At 35.4% G+C, this 18,309-nt stretch overlaps 2 protein-coding genes across 5 annotated transcripts in view; both read left to right on the forward strand.

Moving 5' to 3' along the window:
* Positions 1–18,309, forward strand: part of LOC127968178 (CMP-N-acetylneuraminate-beta-galactosamide-alpha-2,3-sialyltransferase 2) — a 310,280-nt gene that overhangs the window by 151,312 nt on the left and 140,659 nt on the right. The window lies entirely within an intron of this gene.
* The window catches only part of iqsec1b (IQ motif and Sec7 domain ArfGEF 1b), a 166,382-nt gene that overhangs the window by 73,310 nt on the left and 74,763 nt on the right, over positions 1–18,309 (forward strand). The gene's annotated exons all lie outside the window — the stretch shown is intronic.

The raw sequence follows: 18,309 nt of genomic DNA on the forward strand, positions 1-18,309 counted from the left end.
CAGCAAATGCGGACATTAAGAATAATGTCTTAGAATAATTCTGAAAATATATATATATTTTTTTTTTTCTGTAAATTGTTAGTAAATTACCAATGGAGAAAAAAATGACACACACATTTTTTTGACTATTTAGTTATATAGTATGATGGTAATACTGCCTTTCATTTATTTTTGCTGCTTTAAAATGTCTTATATTTATTAAAGTATGTTTAATATTGTTAATTCAAAACAATATTATTTATAATAAAACATTTTATATTAATATAATGTAATTTAGTATATATTATACAAAAGTGTGTGTGTGTATGTGTATGTGTGTGTGTGTGTATGTGTGTATATATGTGTGTGTGTGTATATATATATATATATATATATATATACACACACACATAGTTGTGCTCAAAATGATTCATACCCTCGGTAAATATGATCAGAGAAGGCTGTGAAAATGTATCTGCATTAATAAAAAAATGACTAAAATCTAACATTTCATTGGAGAAATCACATTATGAAATAAATGCACATTGGTCACAATTAATCATACCCTTTTATTCAATACTTTTTGTAACCTCCTTTTGCCAAGAGAACAGCTCTGAGTCTTCACCTATAATGGCTGAAGAGTTTAGAGAACATCTGAGAGGAGATCAGAGACCATTCCTTCATAGAGAATCTCTCCAGAGCCTTCAGATTTTCAGCTACATGTTGATGCTTCTCCTCTTCAGTTAACCACACTCATTTTCTATATGGTTCAGCTCAGGGAACTGGGTTGGCCAGGGCATAAGCTTGGTTTTGTTCTCAGTGACCCATTTTTGTTTTGATTTTAAAGTTTGTTTGTGGATTATTGTCCTGTCGGGAGATCTAACTATGGCCCATTATAAGATTTCTCGCATGGACAGTCGGTTGAATTTTTTTTTATCCATTTATATTTTAAAGAGTCCATTATACCATCTATCTGAACAAGATATCCAGGATCCCTGGCAGAAAAATAGGCCCATAACATTAAAGATCCAGCAGTATATTTCATTGTACACATGGGGTACTTTTTTATCCCTGTGTGCACCAAAACCATCTTGAGTGTTTGCTGCTAAAAAGCTTTTTTTTTATTTTTTAGTTTAATCTGAATCTGAGTTTGCTTTTGGATGAGAATGTTTTATTTTCTAGTTTTTTTCTTGAAACCCTCCCAAACAACGATAGTCACACGTCCTCTTACTGCATTAGAGAAAAATATTTATTTCATAAAGTGATTTTCCCCCACTTTTGGCTTTAAAGGTTAGATTTTTTTTTTTCTTTTTTTCATAAAAGATTGAGTGGATAAACAATGCAGATTTATTTTCACAGCCTTCTTTGATCATATTTACCAAGGGTATGAATAATTTTGAGCACAACTGTATGTATGTATGTGTATGTGTATGTGTGTTTGTGTGTGTGTGTGTGTATATATATATATATATATATATATATATATATAATGTAACAGTGAACAACAGTGTATAACAATATAGAAATGGTCCCATTTCAGAACCGCTGCTGTAGACCTTTTCTCACTTATCCTTTATTACGTTCTTCTGTCTCTCCCTCCATCTCTCTCTCTCTGTCTCTCTCTCTCTCTTCGTATGTGTGTTTGTGTCTCTCTCCCTAGACTGCTTGTCAGATCACACTGCTCTTCCTAATGTGGCAGTTCCCATTCTGACAAGTATAAAGGCGGCTTATTTGGCAGCTGAAGCTTGAGCAGTAATTACGCATTGTATCTTTATGATGCTCCTGTTCGCCAGCTGACCCCTCATGAGCCCACAGAACAATTAATTTACATGCCAATGGAACCCTGGTCACTGTTACCTCATTAAAATCCATCCTAATATGGTACGCATGGATTTACTACAGCACTGTGCAATAGTAGCCGCCTTATATAATAAGCCAAGCCTCTCTCTCACCACTCACTTTGATTTTTTTTTTCTTTCTTTCCCCACGTGTCACAATGTGCCTCTGGCTCACTCTCAACTTGATTCATTGTGATTTGCAGTTTTTGAAGACCTCATATAAGAGGGCAACCCCAAGATCACTGGTTTGCTTTGTGGTACGCCGTTTCTCTGACAGATGTGATGTTGACAGAGCAAGATCAGACAGCTTCCGTAAAACAGTAAAACGTCAGTCTTCCCATCCCCTCGCTGAACACATGTGGTCGCGTAAACCTCCGTATGTGACCCCGTATGTGCTATGTTGATATGGTGGGCCGCACAGCGCAGCTCATGTGCCTGCTGTGGTGAGCCATCACAAACCATCCTGTCAATCTCTCCCCATAGGTCACCACTTGTAGCGTAGCGCCCCCAGCCTGTGGCTTCTCTGCCACTGTACTGTACTCAGCTATAGTTTGTTGTTCTGGGCGTAGATAACGTGATTACACAGTAATTAGTTCTTTGATTGCACACCATTGAATGGAAATTGGCGGGGCTGAAGATTCTGTTTAAAGATACACTCTCTGGAGTTTTCACATAGTGGATTTACAATAAACTTTAGCCATGTTTTATTTAATGTGAATGAAAACAAGAATGTTAGGCATGCAAGTGCGGTCCGATTAATAAGAGAATGCCTTTGGCTGGAAAACAGTGAAAATTTAGTGTTTCGTCAATAATCTATAACCAAATACACTATAAATTGTACTTTTCTTTCAGCTAATTGATACAAATAATAATGAATATTTAAAACAAGGTAGACAGCATTTTTGCAATCAAAATAATATTAATAGTAATAATAAAATATATAAATAATAAAATAATTTTTTTGGAAGTATTAAAATGATTAATAATTATTTAAATTTTTATACTTATTTTATATTCTTTTTCATTTAAAGTAGCAAAGTTCATGGGGCAACTTAAATAATATACAATATTGTTATTATTATTATTATTATTATTGCTATTTTAAATATTGTGTATTTTAATTGTTAATAAAAAATAAAAAAATTCTATTTTTCTATTCAATATGTGTTGAACGTGGAATATTCATTCAATGTGCCAACGACCCGATTAAGGTCAATATATTGTGTGGTGGTTGTTGTTGTTTTTTGTCAATGAAGGCTAGTTATGGATTCGTGTGTATTTTTGGCTGTAGACATGATTAACCCTTATCCTCTCTCTGAAGATTCCTTAAGGCAGATGCTGTGGGAATCTTTCTGTGGTCACTCTGCCCATGCTGGATGCTTGTTAACTCTGCGTGCATCTTAATCAGCGAGTGTGTCTTGCTGAGATTCGTGGCGTGAGGGGACTTAATTGACAGACTGATATGTAATTTTTCTATTGTTTAGCCTCCTCACTCACACACATGGACTCCTTCTTGCCTTTCAGGTGTTGATTAAAATGGTTCCAGCTCCCACCCCTCTTCGGCTCAACAAAATCATGCACATCTGTGCTGAGAGCTCAAAGACTTCATGCAAAACGAACTCTTGGAAACCAACAGCTGAAATCCAAAATGAACACTAGCTAAGTGCCAAATGCAAGTAAAAATAGACTTTGACAAATTAAAATAAAGTCACTCACAAGTTGCCTGAAACTTTTAAGTCTAATTGTGCAAATTATATTTTGATCCTTTCTGAGGCACATTAAAAGTGATTTTTCGAAATAAAGCAAGTAGAGATTTTTGAGTACATTTTGCAAGAAAATACCATTTAATTCTTTATACTTCGGAATAAGAATTTTAATTCAATAATTTACCAATTCTTTGTAATTATTTATGAATAATTTATCTACATATTTTTTTTTCAATGTGTAACAGCCTGCTGAAAATACATTGAATATCTTTTTCCCTCTGAATTTCAACGAGCGCCTTGTGGAAGTTACAAAAGGTGGAAAATTAAAATTTAAGGCAGGACTTGAGATTTCTGGCTTGTGCTTTTTACTTGAGCATACACCACTTAGTTCTGGAGAAAATGTAGGAATTTACTTTAATATAGAGTAGCCTTTTATTTTGGTTAGAAGTGCATCTAAATTTACAGATTTTGTTTCAAATTATGCCTTTTTCATTGTTCATATCTTTTTATATTGCCATGGAATGTGAATACGTCACTTCCTCAAATCGAAGGGTGTTTGACTGTAACAAATTGTTCTCTGTGTCATAGAAACAACCAAATGTTTCTACATTAGATTCAGACAGTAGTTATACTGGATTATGTTCAGAAAAAAAGCTTGAGAAAGTCTTGCTAAAGCACTCACAATATTACTTTTCTTTTCTTTTAGTATTCCTATTACTTCCATCTGACTTAGAGTTTTATGTCCATTGTCATGGAGATGTATTATTGGGTTTATTTTATTATATGGGATACAGAGCTGAGGGAAACCTTTTAAGTAAACATTTTTCTTTAGGGTAGAATATCTCTGTTACAGTTTCTTTCAATTATAGATATCTATCTATCATCTATTTTTATTGCACACCAAGACTGCATTTATTTGATTAAAATACAGTAAAAACAATGGAATTTTAATACAATAAAAAAAATTTTTTGTCAACCATTACTCCAGTCTTCAGTGTCACATGATCCTTTAGAAATCATTCATTCAAAAGAATAGCATGTATTTGAAATTTAAATAATTTGTAACATAAGTCTTTTTTACGGTCACCTTTGATCAGTTGAATTCACCCTCACTGCATAAAAGTATTCATTTATTTACAAAAGAAACATCTTTCTTACCCAATTTTTTAACAGTAGTGTACATTGTCTATCATAACACACTACTAGAGAGACTGGAAAACTGGGTCGGGCTTTCTGGGATGGTCCTCAAATGGTTCAGGTCATACAGTACTTAGAAGGGAGAGGCTATTATGTGAGTCTAGGAGAGCATAAGTCTAAGTGAACGTCCATGAAATGCGGAGTCCCACAAGGATCAATTCTTACACCGCTCTTGTTTAGCATGTAAGTCAAATAATGAGAAAGGACCAAATTGCCTATCACAGCTATTCAGAGGACACCTAGATTTACCTAGCCTTATCACCAAATGACTCCCTCCTGCCAATGCCCTGATGAAATTAACAGTTGGATGTGCCGGAAATTTCTTCAGTTTAACAAGGAGAAAACTGAAGAATTGCATTTGGAAACAAATGCCCGATTCGGACAGTAACTGTTTCTCATGTGTACGTCTGTAAAAATACATTTAAGTATCACCTCACTGATAAAAACTCATGTATTCGGATGGTGATCTATTCATAGAGGAGGAGTGAGCTGTGATCCTACGAACCTGGGAACGTGCTGCTTACGTGACCCGTCACATAATTGCCTGTTGTAAATAAAATGAATTTCATTTACTAAATATATTCTTATTCTTGTGTAAAATGCATTTTAAAATACTTATTATGTAAAATGTATTCTTATTATTCCAAGCTTATTTTATAATATTCAGGCCTAATCCTATTTATTATTTGATTATTTAAATCTCCTGTTTAAAAAGCATACGCAATATAGTTATGTAGCCTATTTTTCCATTTATCATAGGCCTACACATTTTAAAAACTGTATTGCATACCTGCTGCTGCCATAATAAATCCCCATTTTTTTATTTTTGTGTGCTTTTCTTCACTTTCTGCTTCCAATTGCTGTGAGCAGTTATGAGCAGTATTGTTCTTTTAAAACTTTCCAGCATTTCAGAAATCAATATGTATGCAAATTACACCGAAGTACAATAGTTAACGTACCTTACAGTGTTCAGGAGGGCTTAAAAGGGTTTTTAAGCACTGAATTTTGAATCGATTTCTTTTTGTAAATTCAGAGGTGTGGATTTGGACGGAAATTACATTATCACATGACCTTGGTGTTTTTCAAAAACAGTAGATAATTCGGCCGGGGATTTTTACAGGGGTGGTGAGAGAAAAACACAGACAAATCTGGATTTGAACGGTAATTAAATCACCAACTACTCCCTGTAAATGGTGTAAATCACTTACGTCCCCCTGAGTAACAATTACTGTCCAAATAGAGCTAAAGATGAAGTTCTCAAGGTGAATGCATACCTTGACTCTAGGGGTCAAACAACTTAAAATCAAGTTAAGAATCGTGGTGTGATTCTGGAGTCAAACCTTAGTTTCAAAAGCCATGTCAAAGCAGTAACTAAATCAGCATACTATCATCTCAAAAACATTGCAAGAATTCAATGTTTAGTTTCCAGTCAAGACTTAGAGAAACATGCCTTTTTCACCAGCAGGGTGGACTATTGTAATGGGCTCCTCACCAGCCTTCCCAAGAATACTATTAGACAGCTGCAGCTCACCCAGAATGCTGCTGCCAGGATTCTGACAAGAACCAGACAATCTCAGCATATCACACCTTATACTGGCTTCCAGTTATATTTAGGATTGATTTTAAAGTACTTTTACTCATTCAGATGAGACGTTAAACCGAGGTCCTGACTCTCTGTGGTCATTAAAAATCCCAGGATGTCTTTCGAAAAGAGTAGAGGTGTGACCTCGGCATCCTGGCTAAATTCGCCCATTGGCCTCCGACCATCATGGCCTCCTAACAATCCCCATATCTGCTGATTGGCTTCATCACGCTATTTCCTCTCCACCAGTAAGCTGGTGTGTGGTGGGCGTTCTGGCGCACTATGGCTGCCGTCGCATCATCCAGGTGGATGCTGCACACTGGTGGTGGATGAGGAGATACCCCCTGACCATGTAAGCGCTTTGAGTGCCTAGAAAAGTGCTATATAAATGTAATGAATAATAATAATAATTATTATTATTATTTATAAATCACTCAATGGCCTAGGACCTAAACACATTGCAGACATATAACCCTAACAGACCACTCAGATCATTAGGATCGAGGCAGTTAGAAATGCCAAAGGTTCACACAAAAAAAGGGAATCCACTAATAGCTATTATGTCGCCCGCAGTTGGAATCAGCTTCCAGAATAGATCGGATGTGCTAAAACATTAGCCACATTTAAACTAAGACTCAAAACTCAGATGTTTATCTGTGCATTTATTGAATGAGTTCTGTGCACTATTCTACATCTGAACTGATTGCACTGTATATCATGTATAATCTTTTTCTATTTTCTATTTTAATTAATTTTAAATCAATTTTAAATAATTGTAAAAGTTTTGTTTTCCTCGTTTTGTTGTTGTGATTTATTTTTATGATTTGGTTTGAAATTCATTTCATGTAATGCACTTTGAATTACCATTGTGTATGAAATGTGCTACAGTATATACATAAACTTGCCTTGCCTTGCCTACATCTGCAGATGTCTGTGTGAGAATTTCAGGAAGTGTTTTTTTAGGCTATATGTCTATGTGAATGAGATAAAGTAATCAACACAATTTCCTACTTAAAGATTGTAATTATATGTGATTCGCAAGTGATTCAGTATGTTGGGAAAAAAGTGTGTCCAATTTCACTTTTTTCCTTTTTAGCAGTAGAAGAGCAAAAAGTTGAGCATGCTATTGATATTCTAGCTGTGCATTTTTATGCTGCCATAGAAAATGGAAGGAATTGTTTGGCCGTGCAATTCATTTATTTCATAAACAGCCAAATGTTAAATACAAGCTAAAGTGTTCAGTCAAAATTCAGAATAAAAACTCAATTATGTGCAATAGCGATTATCTTCTGCAGTGAAATTTGTAATTTACAGTACTGTACATGCCTACAGCTCTGAAAATCTGGGCTCAAAGAAATTTGTTCATCTATTTTATACAATTATTCTGATATGACTACTTTAAAGTGTTATTTCTAAATTAAACCTAAATCTCTTTCTTATGAGCATGACTGCATACAAACATCGTGTGGACTCAAGCTGTAGTATTGATCTTGGCTTTATTTCGATATTTTCTTGGCTCTTGTAAGAGCTGACAAGTGTTGTGTTCAAATTGATTTCTGTGTATCCTCAGGGCTTGCCATAGTGAGTTTCGGCATATCTTGAAGTTTCAAAAAAAGTTTTAAATTCACTAAAGTACAATATCATTAATAGAATTACGAAGAATCTTGAATCTTTCAAATACCTTCCTCTTCCTTTGTGGATTTTTGTTTGTGTGTCCAGGGTTGTGCTTTTGAAAGTATATTGAATAAGTTAATTTCATTCAGGCCAAACAAACTAATCTCATCTAAATTTCAGCAAAGTAGTAGGGGTGCGAAATGAAATAGGTAATATAATGAGTTATGGTAATCGTGCCAACTTCACACACTGTCGACTTTAATCAGTTAAATTGTGCATATTAAATATTATTCAATACTAATTTTATTTATTTATGATCTTGTGGGGGTTTTAAATTTCTTAACTATTTGATTTCAACGTTTTGAATCAGAATACAATGATGCATGTGATGCATTGCTCCAATCTGAGGGCTTCCTTGTGAGTAGACCATAGTTATGATCGCTTTCATATTTAATTTATATAAGGACGTTGATCTAGCCATGTGTCCTACTTGGTAAAATTCCCATAAGTGCGTTATCCAAAACACAACCTATGCTAGTGAGCAACTGTAATAATCTTTTGAACATGAAGTCACGACTACGAGCAAAGATCTTGATATTATGTGGATTCAGTCCTTGATTCGTTAACTGTACAAATGCTTCAGTTAAGTCATGTTTAGTCAAAACGATGTGGCCAATCTCTTAAAGATGGCACACTTTCTCTCATTAATCATTACAGTTCTGTTCTCTTCGTCTGGTCGCTTTCTTATCAAGAGTCCAAACACGTACAGCTCGCACGACTACTGACATTCACTCTAGCCCTCTCAACCTCACTCTTTCCTTCTCTCTCTCCTTCCCTCTGTTTTGAGTCCCCAAGGACTCCTCATTCTCACGCATCATATTTGTAGTGAAATATTAAAATGTCTATACAATTTCTAAGTCTCAAATAATTACGAAAGCTGAATTGGAGAGACGCTGAATGAGGTGTGAAGAATGAAACCATGATTGAAAGAGAATGGAAAAAAGACGCATTGTAAGGAAATACAATACTAGGACTGCCGTAGCACTCGTCAAAAGAAGCAGCACCATTCAAGCTGAAAAGGAAAGAGGTATAGGTTTTTCCAAATCGTTTGCCTCGTTACTTTGGTTTGTCCCCAAAAGGTCAACGGCAAAATTCGGCGGGAGGCCTTGAATTGTAGAAGAGGTTAACCGACCTCGGATTGACCTTTTCCATCAAACGTATAAAAGCAAATTGCAAAGTTGTTTTAAAGACCTCCTTGACAGGCTTCTGTGGAAGTGTGGAGTACAGTATTCAGTGGACCGGAGATGACAGAAAGAAAGGCAAGGGAGAGAGGAAGAGGAATGACATTAACATCATAACCAGTCTGTCAGAGAAAGTGTGAGAGAGAGTGTGACATCCAAGCCAGTTAGATGTTCCGGTCACTCTTTAGTTTGGGCACCAATTCTCAGTATTATCTAATTATAATACTATCTATTATTGCCTTAAAATACTCCTCATGTTCTGATTATTAATAGTTAGTAAGGTTCTAAAGTTTAGGTAACAGGTAGGATTAAGGGATCTAAAATATGGTCATGCAGAATAAGGCAAAAATGTGTGCTTTATAAGTACTAATAACAGACACTATATGCATGCTAATTAGCAACTTGGTCCCTAAAATAAAACGTTACTGATGTTCCTCTTTAGACCAGAGCCGACTGATATTACAGTGGTACAGTACAGTGTGTCAATGCTACTTCATATTCAGGTTACTACAGAATCGGTTTTTCGATACAAGTCTGCTGCTTTTGACAGCTTAAAATTGTTGCTAGTGAATGGCTTGAAGCAATGTTTATTTATGCAAGAAATAAGTTGATGCAGTTGTTTAAATGTAATTTTTAGCTTTTTAATTTTTTTTACAATTTGTAAAAAAAAAAAAAATATATATATATATACGTATTGTTATTAGAAAGAGACGCAGTTGTGCAATAAAATCTCAATTATGAGGAAAAGAAGTTGGCATTTGAGAAAAGGTTGCAGCTGTGTGATTTAGTCACAATTCTGAAAAATAATTTTTCACTCTTTGGAAATGAAAAAATTGTGACTTACAAAGTCGCGATTATGAGAAATAATCATTATTAAGAGATATAAAGTTGCAGCATGAGAAATAGTTGCAATTGTGTGATTTAGTAACAATTTTGTGGAATCATTTTTCGATATTTAGCAATAATATAGATATAAAGTTTCAAGAAATAAGATTTGTTGCAATTTTGAAGTAGACAGTATAGCTGATTTAACAAGAAATACTCTTTTAATTGGACACAAAAAAGTGTTATTTACTTTAGTATTTACTGATTAAATTAATAAACATTTAACTGATCAAATAAAAGTGTTCTAAATCATGTTTATAGTTATTGTATTGATTACTGTGATATCAAAATCATTATTCATAACCATAAAATGTACTGCTAGTAACTATTGAAAGTAGTTATAATGACAATCCTAGTGACAACAAAAGTCATTTCAGCAGCCGTTGAGAAGAGGAAGTCAAGTGTTCCTGTGTTTATGTGGAGGATGCGTCTTCTCTTGTTTACAGCTGGAGTCTTTGGCATATGTGTTCCATCAGCTCCTGTGGACACGCTACAGATGCTTGACTAGTCTCACCATGCAGAGCTGAAGGGACAGACAGTATCCCACTACATCAGACATCTCACACACACATACACACAAATCACAGCCAAATCTCTGTTTCCAAGGAGACGCGGGTCTTGCTGGGAGGCGAGGTGCTGTAGTAAATAGCGGAGACAGAGTCTTATAGAGGTGAAGTACTACGAAAGCATCAGAGACCCGCGCGGAGCCCAAAACTCACCTTCTGTCTCGCTCTAATTAAACACAAACGTCAGTTATAAGACTGCCGCTTGGGTTTAATTGTCCTAGCTGGAGTAGAGGACGTATGGCATAATAAAGAGTTTCTGTTTCTGTGGGGACATGGTGAATAGACACAGCATTTAGAGCAATTTAACTTAGACCTTTTTGTGGGACGTAAAAATGTGTTCTACTGTCAAAGCCAGTTAGGTAGCGCTTGTGTTCTGACACATTAAGCGAGGTCAAATACGGTTCGCAACATATTCTTCTTAAAATAATTTTTTGCCAGTATGTGCCCAAATTTGTCAGAATCTAATTATGACTTGAAGGTGGAGGACTGTCTTGTGATTCGTATTTTACTATTATTTATTTATATACTGTGTTATGATTCTCATTGTGGTTGGATGGTGGCTTTGTGTTTAGCTTCATTATTCGGCCAATGACAGTGAAGGTAAATTTCACTCTGAAATTTCATTGGACCAAAATCCTCAAAGATGAAATGTCTTTTGATTGGCTCTGATTGTGTCATGCTTCATATGCTATGACAGATTCTTATTTTATAATTTTGTTTTATTGTACACTACTGTAAAAGTTTGGGCTCATTATGATTTTTTTTTATTATTATTATTGAGAAGGGATGCATTGAATTGATCAAAATTGAGAATAAAGATGCTTAGTTTCATATAAATTATTTAACAAAGTAAAAAGTAATGTACTGTATTTACTGACATATCACTCAAGACTGACATATCGCTCGAGAATTACTGATATAACAAATATAATTAAACTTTATTTGGAGAACTGCTTGTGCACATTTCTTAATATTAAGCCTAAGATGTGTTTTAGATGTGTCATTTATTTATTCATTTTGCTTTGTATTGATCAGAGAATCCTGAAAGATTTATCACAGTTTCTACAAATAATATTAAGCAGCACAATTGTTTTCAACATGGATAATAATAAGCAATGTATCTTGAGCACAAAATCAGGATATTAGATTGATTTTTGAAGGTATCATATGACAATGAAGAGAACAGTAATGGCTGAGGAAAATTCAGTTTTGCCATCATAACAATGAATTACATTTCAAAACATATTAAAATAGTAAACAGTTATTTTAAATAGTAATAATCTTTTGTCATATTATTGTTTTAAAATACAAGTGGATATAACAAATAAATGCAGCCTCGGTGAGAATATGAGACTTCTTTTAATAAAACAAACTCATACCTCCGCAAAAATATAGTGTAAGTATATATTTTTAATATCACTTTCGACAACTTGGGATACTGAATGACATTTCTTGGGAGAGAATGTAGTGCTTACTCCAGAACTGAGGTGTTGGTCTCGTTGTGGGCTTATGTAATGTGTGCGAATGTGCCCATTCGAAAGAAAGTGTGTGTTGCTTCAGTCTGCACTAGTCCACTGCTGCAAGGACACCGGGATAGTGTGAGTTTTGAGCAGATTCAGGGGTCTGGAATAATTGTTGCCTTAGCCCGGAGGGGTTTGATTTAAATGTTTGTGTCCATCACTGAGTATCATAACACTCCCAGAGAGAGAGAGAGAGAGAGAGAGAATGTGCAAGGAAGAAATCTCAGGAGACTGCATTTGTGTGTGGACGTGGTCCAAGTGTGTAGATGTGCTGATGGAGCCACAGAGCAAATTGAAATAATTGCTCGCTTACTCCTGGCTTTCTTTCCGGTAACCTTTGGAGGCGATTGATCGCAGTCGTTTTGTGATCGATATTTTAAGAATGGATGTGTCTCTCGATGCATAATTAAGATCTGATTTGCATTATTTCGCAACCCGTCGTTCTCTCTAGCATCAGTGAGTTTCACACAGGTGCAGTTGCAGATTGTCTGCTAAGATAGAATTCACTGTCATCTCCTCTTCCGCTTCTCTATGTGAGGATAATGCTGACGTCCGGGATTGAACATCTCGGTTGGAGCACTTGTGTTACTGCTGTCAGAGGCAGACGTTTGTTCTGTTGAAGGTCGTTTTTGCAGTGACCTGTACAATTTGACACCCAGCTTTCATTTAACTGTGACAGTTCCCTGTTGGCACTGGTCTGCTAGTCACAGTGATTAACTGTAATGATAATGGAAGCAATTTTGCCCTTAGATTAGCGTTATTGTAATCATCATTGCATCGTCTGACTGTGATTGAAGCCATGCTCTACATCCCGGCTGGCTTTCTTTGACAAGGAGAATTGGCTCCAACTTTCCCCGCTGTGCGTCTGTTTGTAGACAACATCTGAAGATGTCTTCAGAGAGCACTCAGTCAGTGCCAGACTACACAGAGAGAAGAAATGTTGTTGCCTATTCATTTCATGCCTGTCACCTCAGCTGCACCCTGGTCGCTTTTTAAGTCATCAACATGGAATATACACACAATTTATATTTCTGGTGGAGTAATTGCCAGTGAAATGTTGTTTGAACTGATGATCTGAGCATGTTTATGGTTGGCTCATCAACTTCTGAAATCCATATGCAGAGAAACGCATGGTGTGATAGATGTGTGAAAACACTGCCCCCTGGTGGTCACATGTTACATCAGTTGAACTCTCATAAACAGGCAGTTCTCTACTGTTAAAATACATTCAGGTAGATTTGAAATTATGTACACTGAATAAATTAGTTGTGCTTGCATCCCTGTTAATGTTTAAATTGTGTTTCTGCGTTGGAAGAAACCTTGGATTGTGTGGATTTGCATTTGGCTGATGCTTTTATTTTTATTTTAACAACTTGAAAATTTGTTAAAAATTCAAGTTATTTATTTGATCAATTGTGTTTGACTGTAAATCAAACCTATGAAATGTTGCTTTTTAAACTACAGGACCACAAATATTATAGAATACAATAACTTATTTAATATTATATTTAATGAAACAATTAAACAAAAAAAATATAGCAAATAAATGAATATTTTATATATTTTTTTATTTAATATTATTTTAATATTATCATAATTTCTGTTATTAAATGGAGTTTTCCATTATATATTCCATTATCTCTATTTTACTGTATGGCATGACTTTTCTGATTTGTTTGCTGTTATGGCTCATATATTTCCATGCATATTTTTGTCATCTGACAGCCTATGCATGGCTCTCTTCCAGAGGAGGGAGACAGTGTATTGGAGGATCCGAGCAGTATTAGAGCTGCACATACACAGACGCACTATTACTTCTCATCAGCACACTGATCCAGGAACAGATATTTGACACGGGTCTAGCCGAACCTTTGCTATCATCCCTTTAAAATGAGCACTCGATCACGCAAGTTATAATTCAATTCTGCCCCCCCCCGTGTCTCAGTTGTCTGTCCCCTGCAGCGACTTCAGTTCTCCTTTTCTCTCTTTATCTTCCTCTCTTTCTTTCCTGCTGCACATCTGGGGTTTAATGTGTGTCCATTATTCATACACACAGTCTGAGTGATCCTCCGAGCGGAGAGCAGAGCTGAAGACTGAGTGTGACTCTTAAGTGAGTCAGGGAGATGCGAGGCATGCAAATAGATCTCCCATATGTTTCACTCTCATTCCGTCTTTGAGATGATGAGGTGTCAGGTGTTCGGTGCCTTGTTGCTTATGAAAGAGAGACAGCTCATGAGCATTTGTGTGTGTATGCCTGCCTATATATTACAGTGCAGACAGGAAAGCCTTTGACGTGTATATTTAAGTCAGAACGCCTCATGATGAGCTGATTTCCACCGTGAGGATTGATGTAGCCTATGTTGTAATTATGTAGGCTATGTTACTTCCTCATTCCTCATGAACACTTCTGCCTCAGCTCTGCTGCAAAGATGCTTCAGACTCAATTTTGAATAATTTCTGTTTCGATTCTGCTGCACAAACCTTTTTGTCTCAGTTTTGAAAAATTCAGAGGTGAAAAAATGGCTTCTTTTCTAATCATGAATGTGAAAATGTGAAACAGCGCACAGGAAGTTTTTTATTGGATTGACAGGAAGAAGAATATACTAAATTGCAATACTACGAGGCCTTAGTACTGTGCAGTTTTAAGATAAGCCTGAGGGACATGATTAGTTGGATCAGGTGTGTTAATTAGGGCTGCATCTAAACGAATCTAGAGTTTGACACCCCTGTTCTAAGGTGTGCAATTATTTTCAGGGAAACGCATGGCAAACGTAGCTCCAGGCTGGTCTTGACCGCATTACATGTCCATATCACTTCGCCAAGTGATTTGAGTTCATTTAAAGGTCTCTAGAGTTTACAACAGCTTAAGAACTCAAAACGACACTGGCCAAACAAATAAATATAGTAAACAACAGGATAAAATCATTTCCATGTTTTTGCCACAAAATTCTGTTTATGTACGGAAAGCACATAGCCTCCCCCTCTCTCTCCCTCACAGACGCACATACAGTTTACAGGAACATTACGCACTCATGCTGTTAGAGTTACGATACTCTGGCGATTTTATCAGAAACATTACCATAGTTTAACAATTTAAAAACGACATAACTTCTCACAAGTGAGGTAACAAAAACGGTGCATAAAGTTTCATCATTACATTGCTGCCAAAAACTTTTGAGAGATTCACACTCACAGACTCACAGAGGTAATCTCTCTCTCTCTCTCTCTCTCTCTCTCTCTCTCTCTCTCTCTCTCATAACTTAGTTTTTAGCTGCATTAGTCTGCTATCAATGGCTCGAACTTCTGTTACTAGGTTTAAAATTACGTTTTGGAATTAGCAATTTGTATACAGTGAATAAAATAAATACTATGTATTTGTGTTTATGTATTTATATATTTGCATTTAGGCTACATTTAAATTATTTCTCTTCTTTAATTATTTCTGTCTGTCCATCTATCTATCTATCTATCTATCTATCTATCTATCTATCTATCTATCTATCTATCTATCTATCTATCTATCTATCTATCTATCTATCTATCGCTACAGTATCTAAGGATTATAACCTTCTTTGAATTTCAAATTCTTCTCCTTCCTCACATTCAAATTTGAACTGTAGGTCCACATTCTGTTTGCCACTGCACTTCAATTCAAATGTTATTCAAATTCAGGGATTGGAATTTTAAAAGGATTCTCAATTCAATTCTGACAGCGCGTACCTCTTTCCTGAGCATCCTGCCACTTCGAGTTCACCTCATGGACACTTCTGCATCAGTTCCGCCTCATGAATATGTCTGCCTCAATTCTATCTCATGAACACTCCTGCCTCCTCTGCAGATCTCTCCAATGTATCAAGACCCTGCCTCCCTCTGGTTTTCCACCCCTCAGCAAATCAATAAATCATTTCTCCGTAATAGATGTTCAGTCGTAAGTAATCTTTTCTCCCTCGGTGATGTATTGTTAGCAAGTAGCTCAGGGCTAGCAGAGATTAGCCTGCATCAGCTCCTCAGACAAGAGCCTCAGAGAGCAGAGAAAAAGAGAATCTCGGCACGTCCCTCTCAGCCAAAGCTAATTTCTGATCACAAGTAGTTGAGTGAATACGACTGGGGGCAGTCCTATTTGAAACCACCAGACACACATACACGTAGACACTCACAATTTCCAGCCATCCTCCAGGGCAGTGAATGAGTGCTATTCCCAGGATTTGAAGTGGAATCAGAGATAGAGCTCTAGTGTGATGTTTAGCTCCTATGTCAAAAAGAAAATGTTATAGCTGGCATTTCATTTAATTTAATTTTACTTTATTTTATTCATAGTTCCGGGTTTATGGTTTGCAGCCTGTTGCATTTCTTTTGGTAATACAATAGATAAATATTAATGGATGATACAAATTAACATATTTTTTTAATATGTATTATAATACATATTATGTGCACTTCCATGTAAAATTTGGAGTCAGTAAATTGTTTAAAATGTTTTTGAAAGAACTCTCTTATAGCATTCATTAATCCAGTATTGACTGCCACATGATCCTTCAGAAACCATTCTAACGGTTTAATTTTAGAAAACATTTATGTTGCCTAATATTTTGGAAAGCATTGCACATTTTAAAGATTCTTTAATGAAGAAAGTTCAAAAGAAACAATTTATTTGAAAGAGAAACCTTTTAAAATATTATCAATGTTTTTAATGTCACCTTTGATCAATTTAATGCATGTTCGAAAAGATAAAGTATTAATTTAAAAAACAAAAAACATACCTGAAAATAGTTGCTCAACAAATCCTTTTTGGTGAGCTCTGAAAAACGAAAAAAAAAAAAAAAATAAATATATATATATATATATATATATATATATATATATATATATATATATATATATATATATATAATATAAATACACACACACACACATATTTATTTATTTATTTATTTATTTATTTTTAAATGACAGATGTTAGAAGGTGTTTAGGTATTTGTGAATGGCTTTAAGATTAATATTGCATTAGCATGTGAATTTGCACATTTTGATGTATCAGTATATCAGCATCTCTTGACAGTTGTCCCTGATGGATGCACCTGCAGCTTTTCGTTCCCAGCCTCTGTCCATCATCTCCATACATGAATGCATACTGGTCCCAAAAGTCCCTGCCTCGTGCCTGCCACCATGACTCCATAATGAGCGTGTTTGCGTGGGGATGTACAGCCTCATTACTTTGCTTTTTCCTATCCCTGAAAAGATGTGATCCCACAATGCAATGTTCCTTCGGGAGCATAAATCAGCATAACAAAGGCCCCAACCTTGTTATATCAGGGGTGGAGATGTTTCCAAAGCCCCTCTACGTCTCGAGTGCTATGTCAGCTTGTGGAGGTATTAGGGTGTGTGGGAGGCTAAGTCTCCTGGTGCATGTTGGGAACAGGTATTGTTATGGTAACTGGTAATGTGCATGTGCCACGGTGTTACTGATACCTGGTGACAGGTACATGCTGGAGGGTCCCAGCGGGAGTGGAGGCGGTTGTCTGTTGAGATGTTCCAGAAAAAAAGGTAAAACATGCAACCTGAAACTTTTATATTAGTAATTTAGATCAGCAGTTAAAAAAAAAAAACATTGGGAACACATGTGGAACAACAGTTAAAAATGTAATTTGGTTCCAGAGAATTTATAAAATGATTGAAGAGCAAAGGTTAAAAAAAGTAAATGACACCAAAAATTTTTATATTTTGGACATAAAACAACAATTTAAAAAAATAAAAACATCAGTAAATAAAAATATATATATCAAATCGGCCCCAGCTTTTTTATATTATTGACATGCAATTTCAGATTATATTGTAGAACAATATAAAAAAATCTATACAATAAAGAAATTTATATTAGGAAAGTCGACCAACAATTGAAAAATTCAAATTGTAGACAGTAAATTTGTATTAGGAATGTAGAAAAAGAAAGAATTTTAGGATTTGTATTAGAGACAACAACAATTAAAATTTTAAATCATGGCCAGCGATTTTATATAAGTAGACAATAAGTTTGAAAAATCATAATCCCATCTAGCTATGTTATATAAAGGGCATAGATCAACAATTAAAAACTCTAAATTAGGCCAATTTTAAATCAGGAATTTTATAATAAAATAAATCAGGACCAGTGATTTGATATGAGGGACGTAGATCAATAATT

The sequence above is a fragment of the Carassius gibelio genome, chromosome B11 (genome assembly GCF_023724105.1).
Source record: "Carassius gibelio isolate Cgi1373 ecotype wild population from Czech Republic chromosome B11, carGib1.2-hapl.c, whole genome shotgun sequence".
In the NCBI taxonomy this organism is placed as follows: Eukaryota; Metazoa; Chordata; class Actinopteri; order Cypriniformes; family Cyprinidae; genus Carassius; species Carassius gibelio.